General features: G+C 33.1%; 1 protein-coding gene across 3 annotated transcripts in view; it reads right to left on the bottom strand.

The window, feature by feature from the left end:
* The window catches only part of dlg1 (MAGUK family member discs large 1), a 298752-nt gene that overhangs the window by 175107 nt on the left and 106544 nt on the right, over positions 1–17101 (bottom strand). The gene's annotated exons all lie outside the window — the stretch shown is intronic.

Genomic DNA, 17101 nt, shown 5'->3' with positions numbered 1-17101 from the left:
TACACATTTCGTGATTTTCAAAATTTTTCAAATTTTTCGTAGCTAGGACCCTGTAAAACCGAGAAAATCCCATGCTTTTTTAAATGGAGATTTTATCGTTATAAGTGATCAAAAACATTTTCGGTTGCTATAGCAAAACGAATGGTTAGTGCAACGTCTCTTTTTGGGAAATTTCATATCTCATATAGGTCTACATTACGCCCGACTTTGAACAAAATCGGCAATAAACACCTCGGGTACTCTCCTTGTTAGTGTTATTTTAAAAATTACCAGATTTACCTAAACCAATAAGAAACCTAGGAAAACAATGATAGTTATGCCAAAGGCTCCTCCGAAATCAGCTTTCGGCGAAGTCGAGGCCATTGAGCGAGAGATAGAGAGGTCGAGGTCGAGTACCTCAACGAAATATTGAGGTACTCGAACTCGACCTCGAATAAGTAATAGGAGAATACTCGTCGATTACCAAGTACCAAAAAATTGCATAGTCGGGTACCCGATTACTCGAATAAGCTGCTCTTTAAATTCGTCGAGTATTTGTTAATTCTACCCTCATCGCTTCAAAGTTAAAAGAGGGGTTTTTACAACTTTTTGGAGGGCAATAAACCGTACCTACAAAGTTGTGGAAACTGTGGTTCATTTAAATTAAAGCAATATTTTTCAGCACAGAAAGTTATATTGGCTCCTTTTAAATTTAATTTCATAATTTCTTGAATAAAACCAGCTCCTCATCAAGTACTCGAGAACCCGACTCGTTAAAAATATTACTCGAGATTTTTTTGAGTTACTCGACTCGAATAAAAGAAAGTTTATCCTTAATCAAGTACTAGATTACTCGACTCGACTTCAATATTACTTGTCTCGAATACTCGATAACAAAAAAATTTATACTCGGTAACCGCCTCGATTGCCTAAAAACACTAATCGTATAGCCCTAATTTGTACTCTTCCGAGACCTACCCATTGAGTTGTCAACACAGCTATCTTTGAGTTATTATATAAAATATCATGGGAGAATACGGTCGTTCTACTGTATTGCCCTCGATTTTTCCGCTATTTGCGAAAATTGTATTTTCATAAATGTTTAACATTGTTTGTAAAATAACTAATTAATTCAAAATCAGAGATAACTATGTCCGAGAATCGATATCGAAGTTTCCGATATACGAATCAAAACGATTCTATCGAAGCCCAAACGCTCCCTACAAAGAATCAAATATGGCAGACAACCTCTCTTGCTTTGCAAAACGCGCGTTTTCTTTAAGTTTACATAACTAAAGGATTTATCCTAAAACGGACAGCACAGTTTTTGAGAAATCAGTAAGTTTAGACAAAAAATCATAACGACTCTATTAAAACCCAAATTTCAAATCGCAGAAAACGTCGTTTCAGGACGAAGTAACGTAGGAACACAATCCTTCGCTTATAATAGATAATATAATTTATTCAACGAATTTATTAACATATTCAAAATGGTTTCCTTAGCAATACCCAATTTAATTACAAATGGTAATTGAGTTCAATTTATACTAAACATTTCAGTTTTTCAAAATATCATTAGAAACGGTTTTTTTCATTAGTATGGATATGTAACGTTTTACTATCATGAAGACTAAAAACATGCCTTGACATAAAATCCCTTATAAATGAAATCATACGCAGTAAATATTCCAATTAATCTGCATAGGATACGCGGCGTTTAAACCGATTTCCCTGATATTTACATGTTTTCCACTGATATTTCCCTGATTTATACATTTCCATAAGCTATCAATTTTTTAAGATAAAACATTATTTTTTATTGAGGTTATTTTATTACGTCGCAAACACTGACCTATATTAATAGCTAACTGAAGCAAATGACATTTAAACTAATTTGGTTTCATAACTTAGTTCGTGCAATTTTAATAAAAGTTGAGTCTAACGATTTAATTTATTTAATTAGTCATCAGTAACCAAAAGTTTGTGTCCACAAAAATATTTCAAAACCAATCAATTTCCGGGTGACCACAGAAACCTCAAAAGGAAATTTGTAGTCTAGTTTTTACAAAATGAAGGAAAAATTCCATTAAAATTACAAGAAAATATAGGTTTCAAATACTCATGAAGTGAAAATCCAGTTTATGAGCGAGCGAATATTTCAAATATTTCTAAAATTCTTTCCAACTTTGTAGATTTTGATATCAAAAGACATAATTGCAACCGATAAAGTCCGATTTTTTTTTAAATATAGGAAAATAGAGTAATTATAGTTTATACAGGACTTCCACAACAATTTCAGTTTCAAATTTCCTGACTTTTCCGTGACCTGTGGCAACCCTGCTATACGAACACATTGACAATATAAAATATTATAACAAAAACAGTTCTTCGAACTGAAAAAAACAGTTTAGAGCTCGTTAAATGTGCAGCCTTAAAGGGACAAATATTATTTTTATTGTTGATTAATATGTCAAATTCATTTAAAGTATTAAAAAATATTCCTGTGAACAACAGAATGACGTCATTCCGCCTTTCAAATCACAGTCCACTGCTCCTCCAATTTTTAACACAAAATGTTTGATCCAATTTTGCCCACAAAGGTATCCATATTTATATTTATTTTCTTCCCTACACATTTAACATTAAAATTTTAAAATTTATTATTATTTATTTATTGCAATAATCTGCAACAAAAATAAAATAATAATAAGAATAAATTTTAAAGTAAAACTAAAACCCTAGACTAGTTTCAACTGATTAGCAATGTAACACTATAAATGTTTTGTAATATGTTTACTGATATTAGACATTTTAAATCGATTAAAAGTTAAAAACATCAAAAACCCTTAAAAAGTAATTTATGTTTCAAATTTTTATTTTTCCGATTTGCGGAAAAATTTCTGGAAATTGTTCCGCATTTCATTTTTCCGGAAAATTAACAACACTACTTTCAAACTTTGATTTTTCTATCACATTTAATATTGCTTCAATATTTTCTTTAAAACGTGTTTCAAAATTAAAATAGGAAAAAAATTGTGTTTTTTTTAAAATAAGATTTCATAAGAATGGCATATCGTTGCTTACAGCAGACAGGGAAGTAAGTGCTAACCCCAGTCCTAGAGGTAATATACATAATTATTAATTTATTATCAAGTAAGTGCCACGCTAAGTGATTTTTTTAAAGATTTCCAATAAGTAAAGTGTTTAGTACATTTCCCATAAGCGTTTCAGCAGCTACCTAATGACAATTTTTAAAATTATAGGGATTTTTAAAAGTATATATTCCCGTTGGATAGAATCCTATTGGGTCGAATTCCCAATGGATCGAATCAAAAAATATACTTCCCCAATTGATCGAATTCTAATTTTGCAATCCCATTGGGTCGAAAAAGTAATATAAAATTGAAATCTATTTATTTCGTTAGGTTAGGTTAGGTTTCATGCTTTCACTTGTGAGCAAACAAAATGGCGGTCGAGTGGGACAGTCGGTCGAGTGGGACAGTCGGTCGAGTGGGACAGTCGGTCGAGTGGGACAGTCGGTCGAGTGGGACAGTCGGTCGAATGGGACAGTCGGTCGAATGGGACAGTCGGTCGAATGGGACAGTCGGTCGAATGGGACAGTCGGTCGAATGGGACAGTCGGTCGAATGGGACAGTCGGTCGAATGGGACAGTCGGTCGAATGAGAATCGGTTGAATGATAATCGACCCAATGGGACAAAAGCTTTTTAAATAGTATTTTTGAATTGTATGTACTCTGGGAGCCCTGCACGTGAGCCAACAGCTCCCTACACTTACTAAATACCCCAACTGGTTTTTGAAGAAAGGGGAAACCGAAGAACTCTGGGTAAAACCCTTTAAACCAATGGGGAGAGAACTTGCGAACTGAACGCGGAAGGAGTTGTTCCGAATTTTCACCCAGTGCATCAAGCTGGGATCGAACCCAGCTCCTCTTGCTGCGAGGCGAAAGAGCTAACCGCTCCGCTAGTCTGACATTTACATCATTAGATGAAGTAATGAATCCGCGCTGAGCCTACGACCGGGTTGCCACAAAATGTTGAGATTCAAATTCCCTGTTTTCCCTGACTTTTTTCAAGGCCAAAATATTTATTTTATATTTTACTTTTATCAGAAGTTAATAAAATTAAATGGACTTAATTTCAGTAAAAAGGTGATTGCAATGTTGAAAAAATTAGCCAAACTTTCAAAAAAATAAATAATAATCACAGAATTTGTCATGGATCTAGAGTAAAATTACCGTCAAAAATTGTCAAAAATGAAATTTAATTCCCTGAATAAGCGTTTTCATAAAATCCGGCTACGTTGTTTTCCTCCCCGACAAAAATTGCCCCCTCAGTCTTTGATGGGAGTTCAGTTCAGTACGTTCCAGTTCTAAGACCGTCGGTGCTACTCGCATGAATGTACGTCAACAAGCTGGCAAACTTGTTTCCCGAAAAATCAATAAAAACCAAAGACTTCAGACAGTTACATGTCCCTTCCTAAAGTATATCACCTCCTAGGATGTTCTTTGATGGGGATTTTATGAAAACACCTATTTTCCCAAATTCTTAAAATTCCCTGACCTCCCCCTGACTTTTAGGCCCATTTTTAAATGTGTGGCATTTTAATATCTTAGATTAATCTCGTAAATGAGTCGTTTAAAAAATATATTTCAATAGTTTATTTAAATTCCGGATTTAAATCGGTCCTTAAAATCCTTTCTCCACATAAGAAAATCGACCAAACTCGTCTTGAGTAAACATCGTCTCGAAACCAATGTCGAATTGAACGGTACTCTTTTGGCCATTAGAAAGGGGCGAGCCTCCACGGAACCATGATTTTATACGACCCGCCGTATACACTTATTACGGAGGTTAAGCGAAACCCCACAGTGGAAACTGTCGAGTCCCCAAAACAGCGCGTTACAGGATAGACGTTTCCCGTTGCGTAACGTCGGACGCGCTTAACATCTCTATTACCAAAGCTATTCGCGTCCGATAAGAAGGCGAGCCTGGGCTTGCCGTTCTTAATACCCTTTTCGCTCGTAAAAAGAGCCGAGTGAAGGCTAGTTCCCACTTGGCAAATTTTCGAGACGAATAAAATTTTCGCGCAACGAAAAAAGACGCGTTTTTTCGGTCGCTGGGGAAGCGGTTCTCACTTTAGCGCGAAAATTTAAAAACGCTGCGGGTTTTAAGTAATGTTTTAGGCCTAACATAAAACATCAGTTCAAAATGAACCAAATGGATGTTCTTGTTGATAATTTCAATTTAATAAACGATTCTATTCGTGAGATAATTACCTTTACTTAATTATCTTGGTCAAGTTCAAGGTTGGTAAAAATACTGTGTATTGTGGGTCAAGTTGGCTGAGCCGCTTTTCTAAAGACCTAGGCTTAATAAGTGACGGACGGGAGCGGAATAGATCGAGGGAACGCGTTTTCTGATTGGCTGAAGCTTTTTATCGCCAAGGTGTGGAAGTCAAAAAATAGAACATTCGCTAGATACCGCGGAGACGCGACTTTAGCGGCGAATTTGAAAAAAATCGCCAATTTTATTCGCGAGCGTCAATTTTCAGCGCGAAAATTGTTTTTTTCGCTAAGTGGGAACTAGGCTTGAAACGGGAAAACGAAATAGCTCTTCCCGGAATGAAATCGCCGCCGCCAAATTAGCCGAGACGCTAACCAGATTATCGGTGTTATGATAGTGGGCTATTATTGCCATATTTAACGAAGACCGAAGCACTCTTTCTTATATCAGCGTTATTTTAAAGACTTAGGACGTACTTCTACGCTCTCGATCTCTCAGAAATATTATTTTACGGCTTTCCGTCACGAAAAATATTAAAAACCCTTTTTTCGTCCCTAGTATAAAATTCTGAAACAGAAATTTGGGATGTTTGAATTTATCGAAGTGACAAGCGTATACGCTGGGTGAATGGGGGAACGTCTAGGAAAGGTTACAGGAAACACGGGAGATATGTTACAGGAAGAACTGGGGAAATGTTACAGGAAACACGGGGGGAAACGGTGAAATGTTACAGGAAAAACGGGGGAAATGTTACAGGAAACACGGGGGAAATGTTACAGGAAACACGGGGAAAACGGTGAAATGTTACAGGAAAAACGGGGGAAATGTTACAGTAAAAACTCGGGAAAACGGTGAAATGTTACAGGAAAAACACGGGGGAATGTTACAGGAAGAACGGGGCAATGTTACAGGAAGAACGGGGCAATGTTACAGGAAGAACGGGGCAATGTTACAGGAAAGACTGGAAAATGGTACAATAAAGACTGGAAAATGGTACAATAAAGACTGGAAAATGGTACAATAAAGACTGGAAAATGGTACAATAAAGACTGGAAAATGGTACAATAAAGACTGGGAAATGGTACAATAAAGACTGGGAAATGGTACAATAAAGACTGGGAAATGGTACATTAAAGACTGGGAAATGGTACAATAAAGACTGGGAAATGGTACAGGAAACTTAGTAAATTAATTAGAGGCGTTTTATAGAATAATATAGGAAGCTAAATAGGCAAAATAAAGGAGAATAATATTTTTATCGTCGTGGAACCTGCTTGAAGCAAACAAGCAAGGTCAATTGTGACGAGTGCAGAACAGCCATTTAGAAAAAATATCAGAAATTCAAAGAAATTGTGGACCCAAAAAGTTTAAACTAGCAAAAACCTTTTTGGGATAAACTTTTATATTTTCTAAAATTATACCGAAATTTATTACAGGGAGACTATAAAGACATTGGAAATATAGAAAGGCGGGTCATCCTGTCACAGGGTTGGATGCACTTGTCTCTAAAAATGATAAACTGTCTCCGAAACTACATTATCGATCGATTTATCTCAGCAATAATCTTTCATTTTACAAATAAAAGAAGTTGTAGATTTTTTATTTGAAAAATTTTTTAAATCGTTTTCTTTTATTCTTAAAAATATGCTTCTTTGCCGACTAATTTTTTGGGAACTAATTTTTAACTTAGTGTAAATTAAACTTCACTGGTTTGACTTTGCTAAATAAACTATTTTGAACATAAATTTATTTAATAAATTATGTATTGCATATAATTGTATTTTGTTTCAATCGCGTCGGATAATTCGGATTTATTGATATTTCTGGCTGTGAGATGCAAGTTTTTAAGAATGTATTATATAAGGAACATGATTGCCATAGTTCTCTTCAGATTAAAATTCCCTCAATTTTCCAGGTTTTCCCTGACCACCTCCGGAGATTTTTCATGACTTATTTTGAGTCAATTTTATTTTATTTTTCAACCTATAGTTTACTAAAGGTTTACTATTTGCAACCGAAATTAAATTCCTTAATATTTCCTTGATTTTTTTACAATAATTTTTTAAATTCCCGGAGTTTTAGACTCGTATTAAAATTCCCAGAGTTTTAGACTCGTATTAAAATTCCCAGAGTTTTAGACTCGTATTAAAATTCCCAGAGTTTTAGACTCGTATTAAAATTCCCAGAGTTTTAGACTCGTATTAAAATTCCCGGAGTTTTAGACTCGTATTAAAATTCCCGGAGTTTTAGACTCGTATTAAAATTCCCGGAGTTTTAGACTCGTATTAAAATTCCCGGAGTTTTAGACTCGTATTAAAATTCCCGGAGTTTTAGACTCGTATTAAAATTCCCGGAGTTTTAGACTCGTATTAAAATTCCCGGAGTTTTAGACTCGTATTAAAATTCCCGGAGTTTTAGACTCGTATTAAAATTCCCGGAGTTTTAGACTCGTATTAAAATTCCCGGAGTTTTAGACTCGTATTAAAATTCCCGGATTTTTAGACTCGCATTAAAATTCCCGGAGTTTTAGACTCGCATTAAAATTCCCGGAGTTTTAGACTCGCATTAAAATTCCCGGAGTTTTAGACTCGCATTAAATTTCCCGGATTTTTAGACTCGCATTAAAATTCCCGAATTTTTAGACTCGCATTAAAATTCCCGGAGTTTCTTAATTCTTTAGGCATACACACGAAAAAATCTTAAATTGATGCAATTTTGTTAAAAGCCTTCTTCTATAGATACTAGGCCGTATAATAAAAGGCAAATTATTATGTAGTCAACGTATAATTGGCTAAAATTGTTATTAACCAGTTGGTTATATTTGGTACGAACTCCATTCGTGGAGACAGTTATTGCAGCGTTCTGATTTCGCTTTGAATGTGTCGGAGTTTCACCACTGACGCTTTTTTCTTGGAGCAACAAACACAAGGAGAACGCAGCTAGCCTTTAAACACGCTAACGCAGGGTTTTGTACAAATTTCATTGGACGAGCCTTTAAGCTGAACGTTTTACGGAAAGGGGGAAGGCAATTTCCGAATTTACCCCTTCCGACGGCAGCAGGCGCTAAAGAGTCTAGCTTGAAACTGTACGCAAGAAAATGCACTACTTTTGACGGGTTGCGTTCTCCTTGTGTGGGGTGCTGTGCTCTTTGCTCCTAGGTTATACAAATAGGCTTAGTTCCTCGGGAAATATCGGGTACCCCAGCTTGTTAAAAATATATTTAAAAAAATTAACATTTAAGGAAATTTTTTTAAATCTCAAATTAGGGTTTGTACCCATGACAGAATGTAATTTGAAGATATTTTGAAGTGAAAATCCTTCTCTGTCGTAATGGAATGGTAAGGATAGGAGAAATAGGAAATATTTAGTCATTTTATAGGAAATTATAGCAATTTTTACGTATATAAAGGAAATTATAGCAATTTTTACGTAATATAGGAAATTATAGTAATTTTACGTAAATATAGGAAATTATAGTAATTTTTACGTAAATATAGGAAATTATAGCAATTTTTACGTAAATATAGGAAATTATAGTAATTATTACGTACATATAGGAAATTATAGTAATTTTTACGTAAATATAGGAAATTATAGTAATTGTTACGTAAATATATCTAAAAAAAATATTTTGTAACATTTAGGGAAATGTTTAAAATTATCAAATTCGGGTTCGAACCCATGACAGAATGGAATTTGAAGGTGGTTTTGAAGTGAAAATTCTTCTCTGTCGTAATGGAATGGTAAAGATGGATTTAAAGGGAAGGCTTTTGGCGGAGGTACAAAAGGGGTCAACAGATGTGTCGTCTTCAATTTCCACTCATTTCGCCTCGGAGTCGGTTTGACGTCTAGCGTCAATAGATAAAGACCAACCCGCTTCTTCGATCTGACGATACCGCGTACATCAACGCACGTCGATATTCTAAATACCCGCGCGGTTGAACAATCTTCCGTAGCGCGGGTTCTGGCCAAAAGCGGCTTTGCCTTTACCCAAAAACCAAATTACAGTCGACACGAGGTCTTACCATAGCTCACTCAACACTCCCCATTCTCACGTAAGACTAATGCCAAATTAATTTACAACCACGTTACCATATATCGGCAGATTCCAAGCCTGAATTGCTACATAGTACCAGAAGCCTACAATAAGAGAAGCCTCTAAATGTAGGCTTCATTATATTATTATTATATTATATTATATTTAATATATATTATTATAATTATATTATTATTATTACAATATTATTATATTATATATATTATATTATTATTATTATTATTATTATTATATTATATATTATATTATTATTACAATATTATTATATTATATATATATTATTATTATTATTATATTATATATATTATTATTATTATTATTATTATTATTATATTATATTATATTATATTATTATTACTATTATATTATATATATATATTATTATTATTATTATTATTATTATATCATATTATATTATTATTACTATTATATTATATTATACAGGGTGTCCATTTTTATTCGAAAAAGTGATTTTTTTCAATAACCGTTGTAGTTAGAATTTTGAATTTTTTTGTGTGAATTGTCAGTACCGGGGGCCATTGTTGTACATAATGTTTATCGGCTTCAAAAAAATATTTTAAAATTTTGAAAAAATAAATTTTTATTTATTGGAAATCGTAAAATTTTGCCAATGAGAAAAATGAAGAGCGACGTCGAAAACATAAGAATAAATTTTGGTCGTTGAAAACAAAATAGTTTTTCACGAAATTACACGCGTTTGAAAATTAAATTAATTTTTATTGTCTCCAATTTTGGGGATATTGTTTTTAGAATTTTGGTTTTCCCTTTCGGTTATTTTTCATTAAATTTCATTTAAATTAATAAAATTAATATTTAGTTCAGTCTAAAAATTATATTGTCTTACGACTTCCACTGCATCCAAAATATTCTAGTTTTGTATTTTTCCAATTATTTTGTTTACCCGTTAAGTCAATTTTCAAACGCGTGTAATTTCGTGAAAAATGATTGTGGTTTCAACGACCAAACGTTATTCTTATGTTTTCGACGTCGCTCTACATTTTTCTCATTGGCAAAATTTGACGATCTCCAATAAATAAAAATTTATTTTTTCAAAATTTGAAAATATTTTTTTGAAATCGATAAACATTATGCACAACACTGGCCCCCCGTACTGACAATTAACACAAAAAAATTCAAAATTCTAACTACAACGATTATTGAACAAAATCACTTTTTCGAATAAAAATGGACACCCTGTATATTGAGAAGCATCTATCTCGCCCAAAATCGTGAAACGTATCGTTTTTGAAATAGGGTTACAGATTTGTTAAGGCGATAAGTGGCCTGAAAATATAGTCGTCTCGTTATATTCATAGCGAGGGACTTCAGGTGTACAAATCAGCGATGAAATCACGTAAATTTAGTAGCTTTAAGAACTTTAAGCAATTAAATATTGAAATCACTGGAAACCTGAAATCAGATGTAGGCCTACAAAATTTCTAACATTGAAATGATTGGATAGCCCCTCGATTCATACGCGTGCAGTAGCGGATTAATCATTTGATTAATGCACACGATTCTTTACATTTTAGCTCGTAGAATTTCCATAGGATTTTGCTGGGGATTTTAAATTTTGAGACTCGCCTCATTTTGATTGAACGTGGTTATTTCTACATTATAAAGGTAATAAATGTTAAAACTATTATTTGCTATCGTAAATATACATACTAATGAACAATAATCGTGATTCTGAAGGCGATATCTTCGTATAATTTTCTCAATACGCTTTGAAAAACAATTAAGCCTTGCCCGCCTTTCGCGTTTAAAGTTTTAAACCAAGGATCAGCGTTGCCAGATCGAAAATCTGAAATTATCGTATCTAGGCCAAAAAATTATCGATTTTTCTGATAATTATCGTACATTTCTTTTTGGCGATAAATTTTAATTCATACATAAATGCGTTGAATTTAGATGATTTTTTAATGCACTACAGGAGTTTTATTTCAGGGAAATAAACAAAATGTCTATTATCATTATTAACTGAACTTAATATGTTTAAAAATGTTTTAAATGTTGAGGTAATAGCTAGGAGTAATAAACTCACACTCTGGACTACGCTTACAGAAAATGTATATCATTCATTTTTAAGTAGAAAAGTTATATAAATTAATAATAAAATAAAAATCGTTCGTAGGTTTTTAAAAAAATATAAAGATTATCGTACATTATAGTACGTTGAGGCAGAATTATCGAAATAATGGTACGATATCGTACGCCATGAAAATTATAGTACTCCCTTAAAATTTTGATCAAATTATCGCACTCTGCGATAATTATCGTACGTCTGGCAACGCTGCCAAGGATGATCTATACCTACGTTTCAGGTTTGCCAACCGACGTTTTGGAGAGCAAACGACTTTTTCGCTACAAAGACTAAATATAGCCCTCACTAGTCCTAGGCCGCGTTAATTTCTTCTTTGCTCCGTGTCGAAAACAAGACGTTTCAAAAGTTTAACGTTGGCGGTATAGCGAGTTAGAGGCTTCTGATAGTACTGATGGAATCTCTGGCTCAAATTATGACATCGAAACATGACAAAATGATAATACCACTAACACACGTGCTGAATGTAATGCACTTAGGAGGAGAATGGAGCTTACAAAAGTGTTATTACAGGGTTGCCTGACTTATTTTAAGCCAAAATTCGGCAATTTTTTTACCTTTATTTTATTAAATGTATTCCATTTTCAGGGTTTTGTTACAGGATAAATAGTAAATATTTAGTCATTTTATTGTTTATAATAATCAGACGCCAGATCTCGATTTTGGGATTGTTCATGGACCTTGAAGAAAAATACGGATATATATTCAGTGATTCTCAAATGGGGCTCCATTTCAAATTCAAGGGGCTTTACGAGATTTTGAATTGTGCTATTACACAATTCGTTTCGACAAAAAAATTTAAATAGCGAACTTTTTTTCATGCGAGGGCTCCACGATAAATTTGAACCACTGACATAGTTTAGGGACCAGGAGGAAGCCCTGGCAGGGTTCATACACTAATTATAATCCCGATTTCCCTGATATTTCCAGGTTTTCACTCGAATATTTCCAGGTGCAAGATAAAATAAAGATTTACGTAGTAATTCATTTCATGAATGTCATTTAGGTTAAATTGGTTCAATATAAAAGAAGTAACAAAGTCAAATCTTTAATAATAAAAACTTTGTAAATTTCTATTCATTAGGGCAAGATAAATTTCCCGATTTTTACAAAAAGATTGGAATTTCCATGAGTTTTCTGTCGACAATGGAACCCCCTGATATTTTCAGGTTTTCAAGGTTTTCCAGGTCTGTATGAACCCTGCCTGGGATAAATGACTACCAAAAAAAAATAACAATTCAGGAAATAATAAATGATATATTAATAATATTAATGATAATAATATAATATATTGAAATAAATGAAAAAATATATATTTAATAATATTAATGATAATAATATAATATATTGAAATAAATGAAAAAATATATATTTAATAATATTAATGATAATAATATAATATATTGAAATAAATGAAAAAATATATATTGAGATAAATGAAAAAATATTTATTGAAATAAATGAAAAAATATATATTGAAATAAACGAAAAAATATATATTGAAATAAATGAAAAAATATATATTGAAATAAATGAAAAAATATATATTGAGATAAATGAAAAAATATTTATTGAAATAAATGAAAAAATATATATTGAAATAAACGAAAAAATATATATTGAGATAAATGAAAAAATATTTATTGAAATAAATGAAAAAATATATATTGAAATGAACGAAAAAATATATATTGAAATAAATGAAAAAATATATATTGAAATAAACGAAAAAATATATATTGAAATAAATGAAAAAATATATATTGAAATAAATATACATTGAGATAAATGAAAAATATGGTTCAATAATTGAAAACGTTTTAAACCAGATAACCACCCTCAATTTGGAAGACTGGACCAAACCGTCGCGAAATGAGCTCGCCCAAAGATGGCTCGAGTAACATTTCCCAAATCCCCCACACGGAAATATGTGGCGCTGCATACGTAATAAAGAATCCTTAAAAAAAGAGAGCGTCCTTTATTCGAGGCGAAACTCAACAACGAGACTAATAAATGGCGAGAAGAGAGTGGAATAAAAGCAGCCTCTATCTTCCTTCAAAGTCAACTTGAAAAGAGAAGGGTATCCCTCATATCCCACCGGCCGCCGTAACCATGGTAACTGCTTCTTAATGTCACCTGGTCCATTGATTTGTTTCTACTTCTTTTTTACACGCTTTCCATCCTCCCGTTGCCAAGCCTCGTCCCTTTTTTGAAACGTTTGTTTCGTCTATACGCAGACACTATAACCGTTAAACTCGTCCCCAAAAAAACCGAATCAGCCAAGGGTTATCTAACCCGAACCGTGCATTCCGATCACTCGACAGTGTGGTTAAAGGGTTACGGTCTACGTTCAGTCTACGTTGTCGGATATAAACGGCGACTGTCAGCTAAGAGGCTACGCTTTCACCTAAAAATGGACAGACTACAGAGCGTTACGACTACGGTATGACCCAAATAACGTCCTTTCTCGCTTTTTAAGGACTTGGACAAATGATTCGAAAAGAGCGTAATATCACAAAAAATACAAGAATCAAATCATGATTAGTTGAACGTTTTCACGATATTGTAGAAACCACGTGCTACTGACGTCAATTGGTCTACGTTAGATCTATTTTTAGAGCTTACGGCAAACGTGGGAGCTGAAATAGAATCGGCTGAAGAAATAAATGTGATTCTAATCTGGTATAATAAATAACAAGTGAAAATAATATAGCTACTAAAATAGGCATAAAATTTTATCTTTTGAAGCTTATTCTACATCTGATTTCGATATCTGCTTTTAAAACTCGTAAATAGTTAGTTTTGATTTCGATATCTGATAAGAAATTAGATTTGGAAGGCTTTTCTGCAAAAATCAAAAAAGACAAAAAGAAAGTAAAGGCATTATAAGTTGCTAGATGACTTGGGCCTAAGGTGGTGCCTTGGGTATTAAAAAATAATTAATTATAATAATTATAATAATTATTAATAATAAAAAATTATTATAATTATTTTATCATGGTAATGCGCGTGTGGAGAAAGGGCGGATATCGAAAAATCAAACTATCGATTGTGTAAGTTCAATTTTAATTAGTGGTAGTAGGTTACGCTTTATCCGGTACTTTATTCAAATCATAAACAGGGTTGCCACAGTTTTTTCACAATCAAATTCCCTAACTTTTGCAGGTTTTCCCTGACCATCTCCGGAGATTTTCCATGACTTATTTTGTGTCAAGATTTTGTATTTTGTAACCAATATTTTTGTAAAAGTTTCCTATTTGCCACCGAAACTAAATTCCCTGACATTTCCCTGGTTTTTAAACTAATTTTTAAAATTCCCTGACCTTTATACCCATATTTAAATTCCCTGACTTTTTCAAGAATTTCAGCGTTTCCAGATAAATCCTGAAAAACTAAATGCTTAAGCGGATGTAAAATACCTGTTTATTTTTGGTGCCCAAGACTTAAATTGGCACCATCGATCGTATGTCGAAGCATTTCATTAAAATCACTTAAGCCGCCATACAGAAGACCGCCACGATTTTGAATTTGACCAATACGGTCGATAGTTTGATATTTCGATAGCAGCCTCTTCTGCACACGCGCATTGCCATTTTTCAGGGTTCGTACAAAATTTCCGGAATTAAATTCCCTGACATTTCCAGGTTTTCCCTGACTAAATTGCCAAATTTCCCTGTCCATTTTTGTAGATTAAATTTACGTTTTGAGGTAAAATCTTGAAAAATGTTAATTATGTATTTTTAATGCATTTTTCAAAAATTTATTTGACGGATTTTTTTTTTGGACAATTTTAAAATTCCCTTACTATTTTGGACCATTATAAATTTCCCTGACAATTCCCTGACCATTAAGAATCATTTTCAAATTCCCTGACTTTTCCCTGACCTTTTCGAAACATTTTCAAATTCCCTGACCTTTCCAGGTCGTGTACGAACCCTGTTTGAGACGAAACATGATTTTTTTTGTCATTTTTGATTTTTACAGAATAGCGGTAACTTTGAAATATCCATTAGCGATAACTGATAGACATTCATATCTGTTATGCGTTTTTTGAACTACGGCAAGTATAGATAAAATAATACTAGGTTTCTTTCAAAAAATAAGTTGCAGATAAATTTCCGAAAAATGTCAAGGTCGATCGACTGAACCCTATTACAACCATATTCTAGATCTCATCCGATAGACGATCTGATATATTAAAAAAACATTTATCACGGATAGATATTGCAGGGCCAAAACTCAAATCTTCAATTTTGTTATAGGAAAATATAGGATTATATTTCTAAAAATATAGGACTTTATAGGTCTATTTTTTAATTTTGTATCCAAAATTTTAGGACTTTATAGGTCTATTTTTCCAAAATTATAGTATTTGTTAGGACTATATATGCTATTTCATTTACTTTATGCATTTAAAAACAAAATCTATATACAGTGAAATAAATATTTGATTTTATCACAAAAATATACTAGTAGCTAACCGTGTTAACAATAAGAAAAGTATAGACTAGAATGACTTTGTATAGGAATTTATCCTATAACTAAATTAGCAATTTAACTGGGTGGCGGGATTTGAAATGGGCAAAATATCAAACTTATAGGATTTTATAGTATATATCGGTAACCGATTTTCAAAAATGTCCTATAACATCCTATATTGTTAGTAATAATATAGGATGTTATAGGACATTGAAAATACAGGATTTTATAGGAATAACACGACCTGAAAGGATATCTGATATGCGCAGATGACGGCCGACAAATACAAATCCGATCAATCTAATTTCGGTTTAAAACACTATATCGGCCAAAATATAGTTTATAATTAAGCAAATATTTTTAAGTAGCTTAACGTCATTTCCGGGGGATGGGTTTGAACCTAAAAGCTATGTACGTTTCGCAGCCCCCGAAATACGCCCTTCTGGGGTGAAATTCTAGGTCGTTGGGACCCACGAACTTGCATGTTTCATTTATCAGCCTAGATGGATGGATACGTAGTGCATTTAAAAAAAAACGTCTTAGAAATATGGTTGAAATCTCACATCCGCCATTCTCAAATAAAAACCGTCCGAAAAACCGATAAAACAAAAAAAATGGACAACCCTAAATTAAATTTAAATCGTGCAATGAAAAATTGAAAACTATGGACCAATTTATTTAAATAAAAACTCGACCATTTTCCAATACATAATCCTAGTTTTTACCGTAAAGGTAGCGCTAAAATTGAATTTGCCTGTACAAATCGATCCCGAGCCCAGTGGCGCTATCTGTCGACGGAGCGAAGAAACAACTGGATGAACTAACTCGATTTGGCTACAAATTCTAATAGATGGCGATACTTTCGCGAATTGCAACTATTTATTTCCTTATCGAAGTTTTATGTTTTTTCGGCCAGGAGTCGCTAGATACCGAATAACCGGTCAACTTCGGAAGGGAAAAAAGGGTATTTTTAAAAGAAGACTCTCCAGGATTGCCACAGTTTTTTCATTTTCAAATTCCCTGACTTTTCCAGGTTTTCCCTGACCATCTCCGAAGATTTTTCCTGACTTATTTTGTGTCATAATTTTGTATTTTTTAATTCTAGATTTTAGTAAACGTTTCCTATTTGCAACCGAACTTAAATTCCTTGACATTTCCCT

This window comes from Leiobunum rupestre, chromosome 3, assembly GCF_980474605.1.
Source record: "Leiobunum rupestre chromosome 3, qqLeiRupe1.1.hap1, whole genome shotgun sequence".
NCBI classification, from domain to species: domain Eukaryota; kingdom Metazoa; phylum Arthropoda; class Arachnida; order Opiliones; family Sclerosomatidae; genus Leiobunum; species Leiobunum rupestre.
This window is presented reverse-complemented; position numbering and strand designations above follow the sequence as displayed.